The sequence below is a fragment of the Anomalospiza imberbis genome, chromosome Z, assembly GCF_031753505.1.
Source record: "Anomalospiza imberbis isolate Cuckoo-Finch-1a 21T00152 chromosome Z, ASM3175350v1, whole genome shotgun sequence".
NCBI lineage: Eukaryota > Metazoa > Chordata > Aves > Passeriformes > Viduidae > Anomalospiza > Anomalospiza imberbis.
This window is the reverse complement of record NC_089721.1, coordinates 41,088,508-41,106,033: the sequence shown is the minus strand read 5'-3', so window position 1 is coordinate 41,106,033 and position 17,526 is coordinate 41,088,508.

Sequence of the window (17,526 nt, the reverse complement as noted above, 5' to 3'; positions counted from 1 at the left end):
TGCATATACAGAGAATATTACGGTCAAAATGATAGACTGAAGTTATGACACAAAAATGGCCATTTTATAAGCATTCAGGATGGATGAAAGGAGGAGAATGTTGTGTTTCTTGAATCTAGAGAAGAGCATTTAGCAGGGAGGAGAACTTTGACAAGTCTTTCAGCTTTGTGGGTAGCTAAGGAGCTGTTTCTTGATGCTATTAAGCAGAATCAATAAGATGTAGAAATAGCTCAGAGAGGATGCTTTAGAATGTAAAATGTCACTCGAATTAAGTGTCTGATTTAACCATAAGAAATGACAGATTACTAAATGTGTAGATTAAATTCATGATTTCTAAAATAGAAAGACTGTGGCAATAATTTCAAATGGCATGAAAGCTCATCTCAGCAAAATAACAATATTCACATTTCATATCACAAAGAACTAAACAACAATCTTCATATTCTATTTCACTATTAAAGATGATTCCACATTTCTAACTGATATTAAACTAGATCTTTTCTTATATGTTGGAAAAGTGCTATAATAAAGTTTCCATCCTCTAGCATGTACTTAAAAATTGAGACAATTGACTTTTTTATGCTGGAATGAAAAAATGGTGTGGTTGGTGTGTTTATCCAAAAGGGAAGGGAAGGGAAGGGAAGGGAAGGGAAGGGAAGGGAAGGGAAGGGAAGGGAAGGGAAGGGAAGGGAAGGGAAGGGAAGGGAAGGGAAGGGAAGGGAAGGGAAGGGAAGGGAAGGGAAGGGAAGGGAAGGGAAGGGAAGGGAAGGGAAGGGAAGGGAAGGGAAGGGAAGGGAAGGGAAGGGAAGGGAAGGGAAGGGAAGGGAAGGGAAGGGAAGGGAAGGGAAGGGAAGGGAAGGGAAGGGAAGGGAAGGGAAGGGAAGGGAAGGGAAGGGAAGGGAAGGGAAGGGAAGGGAAGGGAAGGGAAGGGAAGGGAAGGGAAGGGAAGGGAAGGGAAGGGAAGGGAAGGGAAGGGAAGGGAAGGGAAGGGAAGGGAAGGGAAGGGAAGGGAAGGGAAGGGAAGGGAAGGGAAGGGAAGGGAAGGGAAGGGAAGGGAAGGGAAGGGAAGGGAAGGGAAGGGAAGGGAAGGGAAGGGAAGGGAAGGGAAGGGAAGGGAAGGGAAGGGAAGGGAAGGGAAGGGAAGGGAAGGGAAGGGAAGGGAAGGGAAGGGAAGGGAAGGGAAGGGAAGGGAAGGGAAGGGAAGGGAAGGGACTTCTGAGTATATATGAGGGATAATATCAACTTATATTTTTTAGACATTGTTGCACAAATTGCCTGAAAAATGTTATTGGTGTACAGGCAAACCCAGAAGCTAGAGGCCAAATAAAACTTTTCCCAAAAATCTTTTTTTATTTTAACAGCAGTAAAATAAATTTTCAGATAGTCTTACAATTAAAGTACTGGTTGGACATTTTAATGCCTGAATTCAACAAGCTCCTACTATTAACTCTTCTCAGCATGGCTTTATTGAGTAAGACATGGGTGTAGGAATGTACTTGTTTTTGCATAGCTATAGCATCTTCATTTGCCAAAATTCACTCAAGTGTTTTGTTTTCAGAAACCAGCAGAGAAAGGGATAGAGGGTATCCCCATCATTCAGGGTAAGTGCTGCTCACTCCATGTGTGTCAGTGGGGCCACCCACCTGAGGATGACTCTGCAAGTTTCATCTTCACCATAGGCAACCCTCTTCTGGGTTTTCACAGCGGTGCTGCCCTTCTCCTCACATCCACTGGTGCTCAATTGTACCCTCACATCTTTATCCAGGAGTCCTTTAGCCCCACAATGCTTCAGAGATTCTTAGCAATCAAAAAAAGTAATGCAGCCTAATGGAAAGTTCTTCCAGATCTGCAGATAAATCACACTGCCTTGCAACTGAAGTAAGCTCAAAACATCTGCACAGGCTGTTAATAGCAGTTACCATGGCATCACTGATGCACAGAAACGTATTAATCCCCTACAACTCAGTTATGTGCCTGAGCTGTACATCTCCATTGTAAGTAAATTGACACACTTTACAGCTATAATGATGCCAGCATTACAAGGAAGCACAAATGTGGTGATCAGGCATAATAACAAGCTTCTGCTTATTTTAATGAGAATTGCAGGCTGTAACATCTCTGAAAAGCAGTGTATCAGAGTGAAATCAGAACTTACTGAGACCTAGAGCAAGGCATTACTTCACTTCTGCCATATCACCTCAGTAGACTTCACTCCCTGTCCACTGCAAGCACTTAGACCCTTCACTTTATTCTTTGATTGAGACTGCTAGGTAAAAAACATGAGGATCATGACTTCTATAATCTGATATCTTTAGTAAAATTCATTTATATCTTTGATATTCATGGCTTTAATATTGCATTCTCCTATTCTCCACACAGATGAAAATGACCTGCAAGAATACTTTCCTGCATGCTTTCTGCTTTGAGGTGGCCACAGAACAGCTGAGAAAGGACTAAGATGCAGACTACAAAATTGAAAGGAAGCACAGAAAAGTAAAGAACAGAGCACAAAACCTCCTATTGTCCATAAAATTTGCTCCATTCAGAGAAAATCAAGTCAAGTGTTCTTACAACTAATGCAAAGTGAATTTATGTCCCACACTTCTCTGTATTCTTTTGTACCATTTTAGACAGATTTCTTTCATGTAATGAAAAAGACATGTTTTGCACTTATATTTTCTTTAATATACATACTTGTTCTACAATACAAAAGAATCCAAAGTTATAAAATGCATTATTTTAATTATATAGTGTGGCACAGATGACAATTTCAGAACAGATTACAATTTTAAATCAGGGTTCCATAAAGGAGTCTAAAATTTTAGTCTTTTGACATCCCATGTTATTACTACACAACATCTTAGGCATGTTGCTGGGAAATACTGATTATAATATCTCTGTCTGGAACTTCTATACACTGGAGTTAGATAGCTTTCAATAGATTTCATTGGGATTTTTATCAGACACTATACACAATTTTTATTAAACAAAAAATTATCTGCAGTCACCCTAACATGCTCAAAACATTCACACTTCTGTTCACATTCAACTTTCACAAATTATTGTCTCAATTTTTTTAAAGAAAATTTGCAACAGATATTCCTCCGATGCTGCTCAGTTCATCTATAACACAAATATTCTTTATTTGTACCAAGTCAGACTGGTGCAGTTTGCCATGCAACTCAAGTAACCTAAACATGTCTAGTGATAAATTTTTATGTATATTAGCACTAGGAGGATAATTTTCCCTTCCTACTTGTGTTAAATCTAAGTTTTAATAAGGGCAGGTAATCTACTTCAACCTCACTAAAAAGGCTTGGAAGCTCTGGGGCTCCCACAAGGCCAACAGATGATTAGTTAATAATAGAAAACCACCAGTTACTGGGATGAGCAATAACCAGAATTACAGTGAGACACGATAATGGAATCCAAGTGAGTCGCTAATGTGATATTGAGACCCAATGAAGGAATGACCACAGATCACCTGGCAAGAATACAAAATATTCTCATGCTCTGAAGCCCATGCAGGAGCAGGCTCCTGGCAGGCTTCTGGCACAACTCCATTAGAGTTGTGAAAAAAAGGGGTTTTTTTGCAGGACTTGTGATCCCATGGGTGATCCACAACAGAGCAGCTGGTTCCCAAAGGATTGCACACAGTGGAGAGGGACACAAACTGATTAGTTTCTAAAGAAGTGTAGCCCAAGGGAAGGACTCACACTGGAGAAGTTTGTGGAGGACTGTCTCCCATTGGAGAGCAGGGGAGAGGTGTGAGGAGGAACGAGTGACAGAGATAACTTGTGATGCACATACCACAGCCCCCATTCCCCATCTGCCTGGGCCACTGGCAAAGGGGAGGTAAAGGAGCCAGGAGTAAAGTTGAGCCTGGAAAGAAGTGAGGGGTGGGCAAAAGTGTTTTAAAATTTTGCTTTATTTCTTATTTTTCTATTTTGATGTGATTATTAATAAATTTGTTTCTGAGCTGAGTCTGTTTTGATGCTAATGGGTGAGTCTCCCTGCCCTTATCACATCTGATGAGTTTTCCATGACAGTTTCTCTCCCTTCCCCAGCTGAAGTGTGGGAGTCATAGGGTGGCTTAATGGTCATCTGACATCCAGACAAATCCATCCATCAAACCAACTGAAAGTTAAATAGTACTTATTGATGGATTACAGCAGTCTAGCTCTTTTTTACCACATTAAAAAAAGAAAAAAAAGTTCAGACAAAAAAAATTATTCATACACATAGAGACCTCAAAGAATGTTTGTTTCCAAATTGTAGTGGTGTTTTCACATCCTAATACTGAGGTGTGTGAACATTTAATATTAGTTGCTGAGGTGGACTGAGCTCATCACATATATATGTATATATATTACTCTTTGACCACCCACATCCACCAACTCAGGTGGTACATTTGAGCAGGCAGTAACCTTCCTTTCCAGGTACCAGAAAATTAATATGGCTAAAGAACTACAAATGAGTCACTATCCCTTATGCTTTTATCACATCAAAATTCTGAAAAAGACAAACTGTAAAAGCAAATTGCAAAAAAATTTTAGGCCAACCCCATAAACGGTGTGTTCAGAGACAAGCAAAGTGCGATCCTGTAAGGACATAGTTGGTGTAAAAGTTCAGTGGGGTGGGTCTGAGATTTAACTGAGTCCCACCAGGGTTCTTCTGTCTGTGAACTGCCAGGCATGGGTTCTTGTTTAAGTGGCTCTATGGCTCCCACTTGGATTTTGAGAAAGGCCTGGATTGTGGTAGTGGGATTTTAAAGTTTATGTTTAAGATATTGTTTAAAATAATTGCAATGGTTTGTTCCTATTCACCCCTGTTCAGTTTTCCTAATAGTCTCTCTCCAATGTTTTCCTCCTGTTTTCCCGCCTTTCCCCATGTCAATCCTGGGATATACCTCCCTTATTTCCAGATCCTTCCCTGTCTATCTTCCAAATCCTGCCCCTGCAGCTTGTCTGTCATTATTTTCTACACCCATTTATCTAGAAACTTCCTTGTCTGTTATATTTTCATTCACTCATTGGCACATTATGTATGCATTCTCCCCTTCCCTATTGGTTTTATGTTTTCACATATCCACCCCATACTCCTCCTATCTAGCCCTTGATCCATTGTTAGGCTGCCCCCCCACCTTGGGGGCAGCCCCCGTTTAAAGCTGCCGTTTTCCCCTTCTTTGCACCCTTTTGCCTTGCCTTTATTTTGTGTCGTTACATTGTAACACCTGTGTTGCTGCCCCCTGCGCAGGGAAGAATAAAGATTGCTCAGAGATGCAAGCAAAGGGTCCTTCCCTCTTTCTTCATCTCAGTCCCTCAACGTGGGTCCACTATTTTTGGTCGTTGCTGTCGTTAAGGGACCACAACCAATGGCCGAACCACCACCCTCTGCCGGCCTGTGCCAGAGGCAGTGGGGTGGCCACTTGTGACAGTCGCTTCAGGGAAAGCAGGGGTGGGGCTCACCAGTAGCCTGCGCCACCCACTTGTCCTGCGACCGAGGTGCGGCGTCAGCTTGGTGCCCACCATGGGGCTCCATGAAGCAAGCCCCCACGGAAAGGACTGTCGCCAGAACATCTGGACATCACTGTGCAGTGAAGTCCATGGACTGTCGGGCACTGCCGGTGAGACTGCGTACTTTGTGGTTGCCGCAGCTCCCAGCAGACGGGAAGGAAAACCCCTTCCAGCGCCGCATGCTCTGGACGGGAGGGGAACTTTCTCCAGCATCGAGGACATTCTCTGAGGCTTTTAATTCCCAGGGATCTCCAGTTTTGTGAGTATCCCGGTGGATGGAACGGTCCTGGCTAGGGTACTCCAGGCTCTGGTGGGTGTGGCTCCCATGGATAAGGGGAGGCACAGGTGCAGCATTGACACCACCCCGCTGGCGATCCTGGGGTCCCTTTTTCTTTAGTTTTTAGTTTTACCTCTGAGAGTGGGTAGAAAAGAACCTAGCAGGCAGCCTCAGTCACAATGGGTGGGAGGTTGTCTACTAGGGAGAGGGAAGTTTATATCCAAGTTGGGGATTCCCTGGTTAGAGAGGGTTTTCATTTATCAAAGGGAAAAGTTAAGAGATTTGTTAGGTGGATTTTCTTTCATTTTCCAAATACTACCTCCAATGAGGTAAAAACACAAAAATTTTTGGACAAGATCAGAATTAAGCTTGGAGAAGATGCAATGATGGATTGTGGATCGGGAGGTGATTTTTATCCTCTTTTTATAAGATTGAAAACCATCACGTTAGAAGTGGAAAGGAAAGTGAGAGAAAATTCAAATAAATCTTCCCCAGTTCCTCTTGAAACCCCTGCTCTGGTCCCCCTTGTTCCTGACCCCCAGCTTTCCAAACTGGATGGGTTGAAGGGAGCAAACCACCCAAAGCAGGTGCAGGGCAGCCCCCACATTGTGGAATGTCTCAGTGGCTCCCCACATCTTCCCCGGTACCTCTCTGGCTCTGGCAGGACTGATCACCCTGTCAGAGCCTAATACCTCACCACCTTTGCCTGTAGAAAAGCCTGTAGGTCATCTCCCAGACAGTGTTTATTCTTCCCCTTGCCCAGAGTCACAAAATGGCAAACGCCATGTGGCATGGTCCCCATCTTGTGGTTCTTCTTCTTCCCATAATCCCTTTCTCCCTTGCCCTCTCCTCCTGTCCCAAGACCCTCCATGGTGTTCTGGCTCCTCCTCCTCCCATCCTCAATTTATCCTGGCTCTGCCCCCTATACCTCCCTCTGCTACGCCCCCTGGCCAAACCACTGCCCCTCTCATTGCTTCTGCTTCCTGCCTTGGTTCTGCCTCTCACCCTGTGGGACCATCCCTTCCACCTCTGGTTTCCCACACTCCTCCATTTGGTTCCCATGGTACCATGGGATAAAGAAGGGATGAGGTGGAGGAGTGGATGTTGGATGGTGGCAACCCAGTCATCTTCGCAGCACCTGTTTCTTACAGTGCTAGGGGAAGGAGGCCAAAATGGGCACCTTTTCCCTACAGCAACATCAAAGAGTTATTCAAAATCCAGAAGGAGGCTGGCCAGTCAAGTGAATATTTTAAAGGCTTTCTAAGGACCACCCTTCTGGTGAATGTCCCAGCTCCCAGGGATCTGAAGGAAATATTTTCCAGCCTATGGGGTCCATCAGAATATAGGCTGTGGATGAAAGCTTGTGAACTTCCTTCCAAATTTATGGGAAAATGAAACTGCAAATGACGAAGATGGCAAGCCCCTCAGTATAGGACATCTCGTGGGGGAGGGTGAGTGGAAGCAATCCACAACCCAGGCTGAGAAAATTCCTATGGCAGTCTTAGAGATAATTAGGTGGAAGCAGAAAAGGCCTTTAACCTCCTACCCACTAAAGATCCTTTGCCCGGCCTTGTCTTTTTAAAGCAGAGACCCAATGAAGCATCTCTAGATTTTGTAGACAGGGTCAGTGAAGTTGTGGGAAAGAGGATTCCTGAATCAGAGGCCCAAGATGACATCATCATAGACATCATTAACTGAAGGTGTGAATGAGGACTGCAAGAGGATCATCCTCAGCATCCCTTCATCACCACCACCGTCTCTGGACTTAATTATGGAAGAGAGGAAAGAGAGACTTCCTCAAACAGAAGCACTGAAGAGAGTTACCATGAGAGAGCAGGCAACAGCAATGGCAGACGCTCAGCCACCACCCATCTCACCGCGAGCGTTGAGACAATATACCTGCTTCCACTGCAAGCAGAAGGGACATTTTATAAGGGACTGCCCCTAGATGGGAAAGCCCCCCCAGTTCCACCAAAAAGGGGAGGGGGAAGGGAGCACGAGGGGAATGAACAGCAAAAAATATAGTGCGTGAGTGCGATGCTGCCCCGCACGAGGATATAAATGGGGCAGGGTGCGGGGAGGATGGTTGCCAACAACATCATGTTAATAGCCCCTTTGCTTTGTTCTCTACCCAGGACATGACCGATCCTTTCAGGCTACAACTTACCCAATCTGTAGCATTTACCAACTCACACTGGAAAGTGCTTTACATGGATCCAGAGCTGGACACCAAGCTCTGTGAACAAGTCCAGTCTCTCTACCAGAGGGGATGTGAGTACCTTGTTGTAGGGGACACAAAGTGTACACCCTGTGAGATCAAGATTGCGCTGGGAGTCCTACCACCCATCCCGGAGCATCACGTTCTCATCGCACTCTGTGTCCATCCTCCCCCTCTTCCTGCCAAAGGGTCAGGTCATCGCCCAGGCCATTCCATTGCCACGGCTTTTGTGGGACAACCTGGACCTTTCCGCTTACTACACTGAAGTGGTAGGAGAGGAGAAGCCTCTTATATGGTGCGGCCTTAAGAGTGCCATACTTCAAGGGATGATGGACACAGGGGCAGACATAACAGTTATTCCACCGCACAAATGGCTGTCACAATGGGAACTGCAGGACGTGGACTGCAAAGTCCTAGGTGTAGGGGGGCATGCAATTTGCAAAACAATCAAGGAGCATCGTGCAAATTACAGGGCCCGATGGGCAATTGGCAAATGTACGCCCATTCATATTAAACATCAGGTTTACCCTATAGGGGAGAGACTGCATGTCCCAATGGGGTTCCAAATTAGAGCTGCCGGCCCTTCAGGGTTTTTGGCAGCGGCCACTGAGAAAGAGCGCCCTACTCAGAAGTTAAATTGGCTAACTGAGACACCAGTCTGGGTAGATCAGTGGCCGCTCAGTAAACAGAAATTAAAAGCACTCAATCAACTTGTGGAGGAGCAGTTGGACAAAGGACACATCGTAGAGGTCAACAGCCCCTGGAACTCCCCGGTGTTCATTAGCAAAAAGCTGGGGAGGGACAAGTGGCGACTCCTTCATGACTTGAGGAAAATTAATAATGTAATCAAGGACATGGGGTCTCTCCAGCCTGGTATGCCATCCCCATCGATGCTCCCTCAAAATTGGCAATTGGCAGTCATTGACATCAAGGATTGCTTTTTCCAAATTCCCCTACACCCAGCCAATGCATCACATTTTGCCTTCTTAGTTCCTTCCATCAACCAAGAAGCCCCAGTGCAACTTTACCTTTGGTGTGTTCTTCCCCAAAGACTTAAGAACTCGCCAGCCATCTGCCAATGGTACGTTGCCAGAGTCTTGTCCCCAGTGTGAACCAAAGCAGGGGAGTGCATCATCTATCATTATATGGATGATGTACTCATATGTGCCCCCAATGACAGCACACTCACACAGGTCCTGGATGACACTATTATTGCTTTGTCGGCAACAGGATTTGAGTTAAATCATTAAAAAGTGCAGAGGCTGCCGCCCTGGAGATATTTAGGCCTCAAAATCACCAACTGCACGATAACACCACAGCGGTTGGTGATCAAAGATGAGCCCAGGACCCTGCAGGATCTCCAACAGCTGTGTGGAACCTTGAACTGGGTAGGCCTTGGTTGGGCCTGACCACAGGTGATCTATCTCCTCTTTTCAATTTGTTAAAGGTGGGGACGAGATGGATGCCCCGAGGACATTGACCCAGGAGGCACAGGCTGTGTTAGAAAAGATCCAATTAGCACTGGAAAGTCAGCAGGCCCACCGCTGTGCTGGCCCAAACTCCCCTTCAATTTCATCATTTTAGGGAAATTGCCACACTTGCATGAGTTGATTTTTCAGTGGGACAGAGGTCAGAGGGACCCCCTCTTGATAATAGAGTGGGTGTTCCTTGGCCACAGCCTGTCCAAAAGCATCATGTGGATGCAAGAACTGATGGCCTAGCTGATTTGTAAGCCTAGGGTACGCATGCAGTTGCTTGCATGGTGTGATTTTGCACACATTCACCTACTGATTTGGCTGTCCACCGCGAGATTAAATAATGAGACTTTAGAACATCTACTGAAAGAGAATGAGACCCTCCAGTTTGCCCTAGAGAGTTACCATGGGAAATTGACTGTTTACCAACCTGGTCATAAATTGTTTAACAGCAAATTCCATCTGGTGCCAAAAGAAATTCAAAGTCATAAGTCCCTTAAGGCCTTGACCATTTTCACCAACGTGTCCAGGAACTCCCACAAGTCTGTAATGACTTGGAAGGACCCCCAGACTCAGCAGTGGGAGGCCAATGTTAAGATCGTTGAGGGCTTCCCTCAAGTAGCTCAGTTGGACGCTGTCGTCAGGGTCTTTGAAAGGTTCCCTGAATCTATTAACATTGTGACCGATTCAGCTTACATGGCAGGGGTGGTGTCTAGGGCTGAGCACATGGTGGTCAAAGAAGTCTCGAACCTGGTGATTTATAAGTTACTCTCAGGATTAGTACAGCTGGTTTCCTACTCAGAGCAACTCTTTTATATCATGCTTGTGAGATCACACTCTCATCTCCTAGGTTTCATTGCAGAGGGCAACCGCAGAGCTGATGCCCTGGCTGCACCACTACAGCTGGCTGGCCAAGGCAACACCTTCCATCAAGCAAAACTCAGCCATCGGCAGTTCCATCAGAACATGCCTGGACTGGTCTGCCAATTCCATCTGCTGCATGACCAGACCAGAACAACTGTGGCCACATGCCCACAATGCCAGGGGTCCACAATTACCATCAATGGGGGCAGGGGTAAACCACAGAGGTCTCCAAAGTTGTGAAATCTGGCACACTGATGTAACCCATGTACCACAATTTGGCAAATTTAAATATGTTCATATCAGCATGGATACCTTTTCTGGTGCAATCTATGCCTCAGCCCGCACAGGGGAGAAGGCAATGGATGCACGGAAGCATCTAATACAGGCCTTCTCCATGCTGGGGATTCCAAAGGTCATAAAAACTGACAACAGGCCAGCCTATGTCTCCAGGGCCTTCAATAATTTCCTGCTGGAATAAGGAATTGAACATCAAAATGGAATTCCATACTCCCCCACCGGCCAAGCAATAATAGAGAGGACTCACCAGAACCTGAAACAAGCCCTAGAACATCAGAGGGCCTAGAACATGCTAAAGTGTTATCCCCCCAGCTTAGGCATTCAAAGGCACTGTTCACCCTCAACTTCTTGAACTGCTCTTTTGAAAGTCTAAACCCACCAGTGATGAGACATTTTAACCAAAACCACATGCTAAATTTTAAAGAGAAACCACCAGTGCTGATAAAACATCTCAAGTCAAGCAGCAAATCAAAGGGCCCTATGATTTAATTAATTAATAAATTAATTAATCCTTTGGGACTAATTTAAGCAAGGATATTCATGTTGTAGGATGGTTAAACTTAAAGATCATAGATTTAAAGGATAGTGCTCCTCTTTTTACAAACTTGAAATGTAATTCAGCTCAAATTTTTGCTTTTAAACCCAGATTGTACTGGACAATAGTAATATTTCATAAGCAAATACAAGGATATTGAAACTCCTTTGGGAGAAAAGACAAAAGTTACATCAAATCACAAAAACATTCCCTAACATTTGAGTCTGGATAACAGGCTCCAGCAAGTCCATAAATCCTATTTGCTTTCATTGACCTGATGGAGTTTCTTTGGCTCATCAACAAGGGATGTCTGTGCAGAAAGCATTTTGTTTCATTTGTTTCCAGAAGCATATATATATACAGAGTCCCTAATGGCCTAAAGCCTGAACTTAAACTCACTGCATGCCTGCAATGTGTCATATTCCATTAGGAGCCGATGTACAAATAACATATTTCCATTTTTAAAGTCTGAAAAATGTCACTAAAAGCTTTTGGCATTTACAAGACTCAGACAATCACACACCCTCTAATTCTTGCTGCAGATAATTTCTAATGTTCACTATATAACCACAGCATGAAATCAGTAAAAACTATTAAAGTAAAGAAGTTCTGCAGCATAGCCATTAAAGGATGCCAAACTAGAAAAAGAGAGAGCATTTAAAATTATGCTATTGAGAGTTACTCCTTATAAAGGGAAATCAAAATGTAATGCACTTTAAAAAGGGATCCTAAATACAAAAGGTTGATTTACCAAAATTCAGCTCTGCAACTTGATACAAACTAGTGAATTTGCATAAGCAAGATTTTTGCCTGCGTCATGATGAAAAAGAAATCCACACAAAGCAGTTTTTTGTTCTTTTTCCATGTTGCATTTCCTTAATAATTTTATTCAAAAAGATGTGATAGTCTGTGTTTTTAAAAGAAACAAATTAGCAATACACAGGTTTCATACCTGCATCTGGTATGAAGACAGCACAGTACCCATACCTGCTGCATAAGTCAGGTTTTGTAAGACATTTTTGTGGGAGCCACCTGTATGAACTCACAGTAACAAGGCAAAACAAGACCCTAAAAGTTTGAAATCTGTCCTGATGACAGAGAGGAAGCATTATGGAGATTTTTCACTAGCAAAAACAAGTATGAGGGAAAATGAACTGCAAGAAATATTCATTTTTTACAGGGCTGTGACAGGATGGGATGGGAAAATACCAAATGAAACCTGATCATTCAGTTTGTGAAGTAACATTTGTGAGTAACAATTTGTAGGTAACAGTGTTTTCACACTTCCTCTCCAAGAAAAGATGGAACTAGAAAACAAGGAAATTGTTGAAATGGGATTGCAAAATGAGTGATGGTGATATTCATGGCTTGATGTGTAGCTGTGTATGCACATATACAGAAAGGGGTCACATGACAGAAGGATGAGTAGAAAGTCACAGCTGCATTGCCATTACCACCAGTCATAAAGCAAAACACAACAGGCACACTTCAGAGAAAGCGAAACTTCAGTTTTCCATTCCTCAACCCACCTCCCAGATCCTCTCCAATTGCACAATATCTTTCTGCTGTCACTAAATTTTTTAACTAAAAATAGGATAAGGTCTACAAACTGCAAGTCTCACGCTGTTTTGGATTTTTATGTGATACATTAAAGGAGGGTGCTTTTACTTTGAGATAGAAAAGGACTTGAGGGAATTTTCGAAACCTAAAACTTGGTTTAGATGCCTGGCAAGCAGAAAATCTGTTTGTATCTGAAAAGGAACAGCTCAGACTTTCAGGTGATGTGTACTTTAGATATGTAAGAGGTACGAGGCATCAATTAACCTTTGAGTCTGAACAGCATGGAAGAAGCAATAGAAGCACCAGGAAAATTTAATTCCTTCAGTGCTTATTCAGGTAATTTACTTTTAAGATTATGAGTTGATTTGCAACATAACTGTTATCTACTGGCAACTGAATCTACATACAAAATAGAAAACTAACCTAGTTATTCAACTCCAGTGGGAATGATCCTCACCATCATCCTCAAAAATGAGGCATGAGAGAAAAGCTAGGATAAAGTTTTCAAATTTCAAAATAGTAAATGAACATCACTGAGTTATTTGTCAGCCATTCTTTAACATTCCCAGAGATACTGGATTTCTACTTTCCTTTGCACTTGGAGGACTCAAATGAAATTTTTTTAAATTCTTTTTTTTTTTTTTTTTTTTGCTGTTACACAGCAAATGCCATAAAATTTAATATTTCCGTAGTTTATGTTGTCTTTATGGTCGCTGAAAAGGCAGAAAAGCTGGCACACTTGTGACTAGGAGATATACCTCAAAAAATGGCACAGGGTAAGACAAAGATCTTTTTAGCTATATAAGGCTATAGCTATTTTATAGCAATCTCATGAAAACATTGATAATTCTGAAAGGAGCAAGAGACTTAAAAGGCTTTAGAAACTAGGTTAAAAAATACCAGGCTCCAGGGTCCCACCTTATTCTTGTAAAATGTACTATGTCGCCAGTCATAAAGACTTTCTAGTCTCCACATCTACCACCTAAAGCATACTTGTTTTTATTCTTAGGAGACAAAAAATGAAAAAGGAAAGAGGCATTTTGTAATACAGAATGAAAATAATGAATTTGGTATTAAGCCTGTAAGATAGCTAAATGTGTGTGACTTCTTAAGTATCAAAAAACTATGTATAAAAATAGGTCAATTTCCAAAACAGCATAAAATGACAAATTAATAAATGTCAAGATGGGAAAAAGATACAGAAATTGACACTATCCTGCAAACTATAGAAAATTTGCAGCTATGCATTATCAAGCATAAAGGTGTCAAAGGATGTGTGCTAAGATTACTTTAGAGAAGAAAAGAATGGTTTTGATGTAAACCTTAAATTACCTCACTGTGCTACACCTGTAACAGACTCTTTTCATAACATCTTTAATTTCTGAAATGTTACCAAACGCAAAATCAGAAACAATAGTAAAGTAAAAGGACCATATAAAGTTTATCATAATTGTGACAAGAATGGATTGAATTAATTTTTGCACATGAGCACACAAACACACTACTCATAACATAACCCCAAATACTTAGGAATGTTAGGCCAGAAACACAAGACTGTTTTGATTTGGGCTCTTTTCCCTTCACAGTGATAAGTTACAGAACTGTTCCCTCATATGGAATGATAGGAATAATTATTATAAACTTATACTGCTTCCAAGTAATACAAACCCCTGAAATAGCACAACTCAAAGACACAGAAGTCTAAACAAATCATTCATCCACAGTGATTTATAGCCAAGCAGGTAGATATTTAAATGGAGAAAAGCAAGTCAATTGGCCTACTATTATTTAAGGAAATAATAAAATGAAATTCAGAAAGTAGAACAAATTCAGTGGACTTAAGGGTTGCATGAATTATATGAAGTTTTGAAGCTTGATCCTATAAAAACAAAAATAACATCCAAATTTTACACAGGTGAATATTTCTAGCCAAAAGGTGTGCACATTTGTACTGGGGGGATGTAGTGTTCTAATCACAGCCATGAGCAGAGGCACCTGTGCTGAAATAAGCAGATGTTGCAGTAGCTGTGATCCAATGAGAAGCTTGAATAGAGAGAGATGAGAGAGATGAGAAACTTTGCCCTAGGGATAGAAAAAGAAAAGCTCTGTTCTCAGGGACAAAATAACTTGTATTTCCATACTAGAACAGCTCATTCTTAAAATTGCACCCCAGTAAGCTGAAATGACCCATGGTGGTAGTTATGGGAAGACCACCAAACCATGGGTGGGACTTCACAATTGCAGATTTCCAGGCAGCTGCTGATTCACTGTAACATTAAAGTCACAAGAGAACTGTTTCTTGTGAAGTCTCCATGGCATGGCAAGACAGATTCCTCTCCCTAAGAGAACTGAAGAAAGATTATTTTAGAAGTGGCAAACTGATGGAAAATAACAAATTTTGTCTCTTTATGTTGTCGGTGGGAGAAGAAAAAGGAGTTGGGGGGTGGAAAATTGCTCTGAAGGCTTATTCTGTTATTATTTTTCTTTTAGTTCTATTAATGAAGTTTTCTTTATACTCTTTAAAGTTTTGAGTCTGCTTTGCTCTCCTCCTAGTCCTTATCTCGCAGCAGGAAATGAGTAAATAATTCCAATGGGTGCACTGACATTTAGCCAGCATCTAGACCCACTGCGTTGATTGGTGTGTTGGCCAGGAAACTTGGATTGGTGAACCAAAACCATCACACTTAATTGATGTTTCTGCCCAGTTTCTGAAACTGCCACAACATTTAAGTCAGAAGAATTAAACAGATGATCCAGGTTGTTTGGAGCAGGTTTCTAAGGATTCTGTACATAATAGAGAAGAAAGAGACAAAGAAGTGTAGTTTTAATACTCAGTCATAAAGCTACTACTTTTTCAGCATTATTTCCTTAGGTGTTTGTAAGCATGATATCTGTCTGCCGCACACTAACTTTAGAGTGCAAACTCATCCAAACTCATCCAGTCAGTAAAAAATGGAAAGATAATGATGGGCCTAAATTCATATGGAACTGAGCACCCTGCTAAAGAAGAGTGAAGGGTTCATCCACAGTAATAGCATGGCAAGGACTGAGCCATTCTCTCACCCTGAAGCCTGGTTGTCCGAAAATATTTTTGCATGACACTAGATATCCTGAGGTTATGCAGGAGAGGGGTGATCAGCAACAACACACAGAAACAGATTAAATGCAAACCTGTATAAAATCAGATACCATTAGATCCAACATACATAGAAGAGCTGTCAAATAAAGTGTATATACCTACTCTTCCCTCCATATAGGAACAAGCAGTTAGAATTCGGACAGACAAGCAAACTCAGGTATTTACTATTAATACAAGACACTACTTCTAAATATTAGTGACAAGGTCAGGGCTAGGTCAAGAATGAATCATTACTAAGGAAATGCTCTGAGTCATTGTCTTCGGCATTTTTTGTTTGGTTCTTTTCTTTCTTTTAAACAAGCAACAGGTTTATATGACAAAGTCACCACTGACTGCAGGTTTTAAAATGTACCTTACCAAAGCAAAAACAATTTATTATGTGCCTGACATTATTTCATATGGGAAAAATGATAATTAGCTGTACCAAATTATCACCTGTCTCAGGATACCAATTTCAGCTGTTGTTGAGTGCTTGTCTCAGTTGGCCTTCCTTTCCCACATTCTGTGAGTGACAGTTTTTAAATTAATAGCAACTTTATATCATACATAAAAGACAACTGAAAAAATAAAAATTACACAAACATGTTTCTGGCTAAAGAGTTTGGCCATACTGTCATTCAAAATAAGAGCAGTGCACAGCTTCCACATCCTATGGGTCCCAAGAAATTCACTATTTCTCGCTCCTCAAAATCAAGCAACAATAATTCACAGCTTAAAGCAAGACACTTGGAGACTTTCTCACACAGTCTTTGGCACAATGTCCTAAAATACTTGGTTTGTCTATTTTTACTGTAAACTTGCTGAAGGATGAAATTCTTTTTACAATACACAATTTAAGAGCTGGCAATATTTTTTTGCTCTACTTTGATGTCTTCAGCCTCTACTACAGTTTTAATTTATTATAGGTTCCAAGGCACTGCATTTTAGCACTGAGTACCGTAAGTTACCACAATACATAGAAGCCTGCCAACTGTAATTCATTTCAAATTAGGTGAGGAATTTTTTTATATTTTTTTTATATTTTTTATATTTTTCTGGTGTAAAGATGCATGTATCTTTCAAAACACGATATCTCAAGATTTTGTGATTTGTAAACAAGATTTTAATGAACAGATGTTTTTTGTCCAATGTTGGACTGAAATGGGACAATATCATGTTTAGTACCTGAAAGTGTGAAGGAATTTGCAAAAAGCTTGCAATCACGATGATGGAAAAAAAAGCAGTAAGCTAAGAAAAGAAAATAAAAAGCAGTAAGCTAAGGAAAGAAAAGAAAAAAAAAAGACAAGTTAAATCAAACAAACTGAAAGCAAACTGGAAACTTCCTAAGATAATCTGAATCTCTGCAAAAACAGCATATGGAATGCTCTACTTGCAACTAGTTCTTCATAGAGTTGGTTTTTTGGGGGATTTTTTGCTCTTTAGGAGAGGAATGTGGGCTGCAGATGTACTGAAGCAAAAGCCCTGATACAACAGAGCTGCCTTCTTCAGCCACTAAAGCATTAAGCATTTTATTCCCCTTTCCTTTCATTTTCCTTAAGGTGGACAGCCACATTCTACACAAAACATTGCAATTGTACATTGACCAGCAGTGATTACAAAAAGGTGTTGAGAAGAGAAATATAATTTATTCTGCTGTGACAATGAA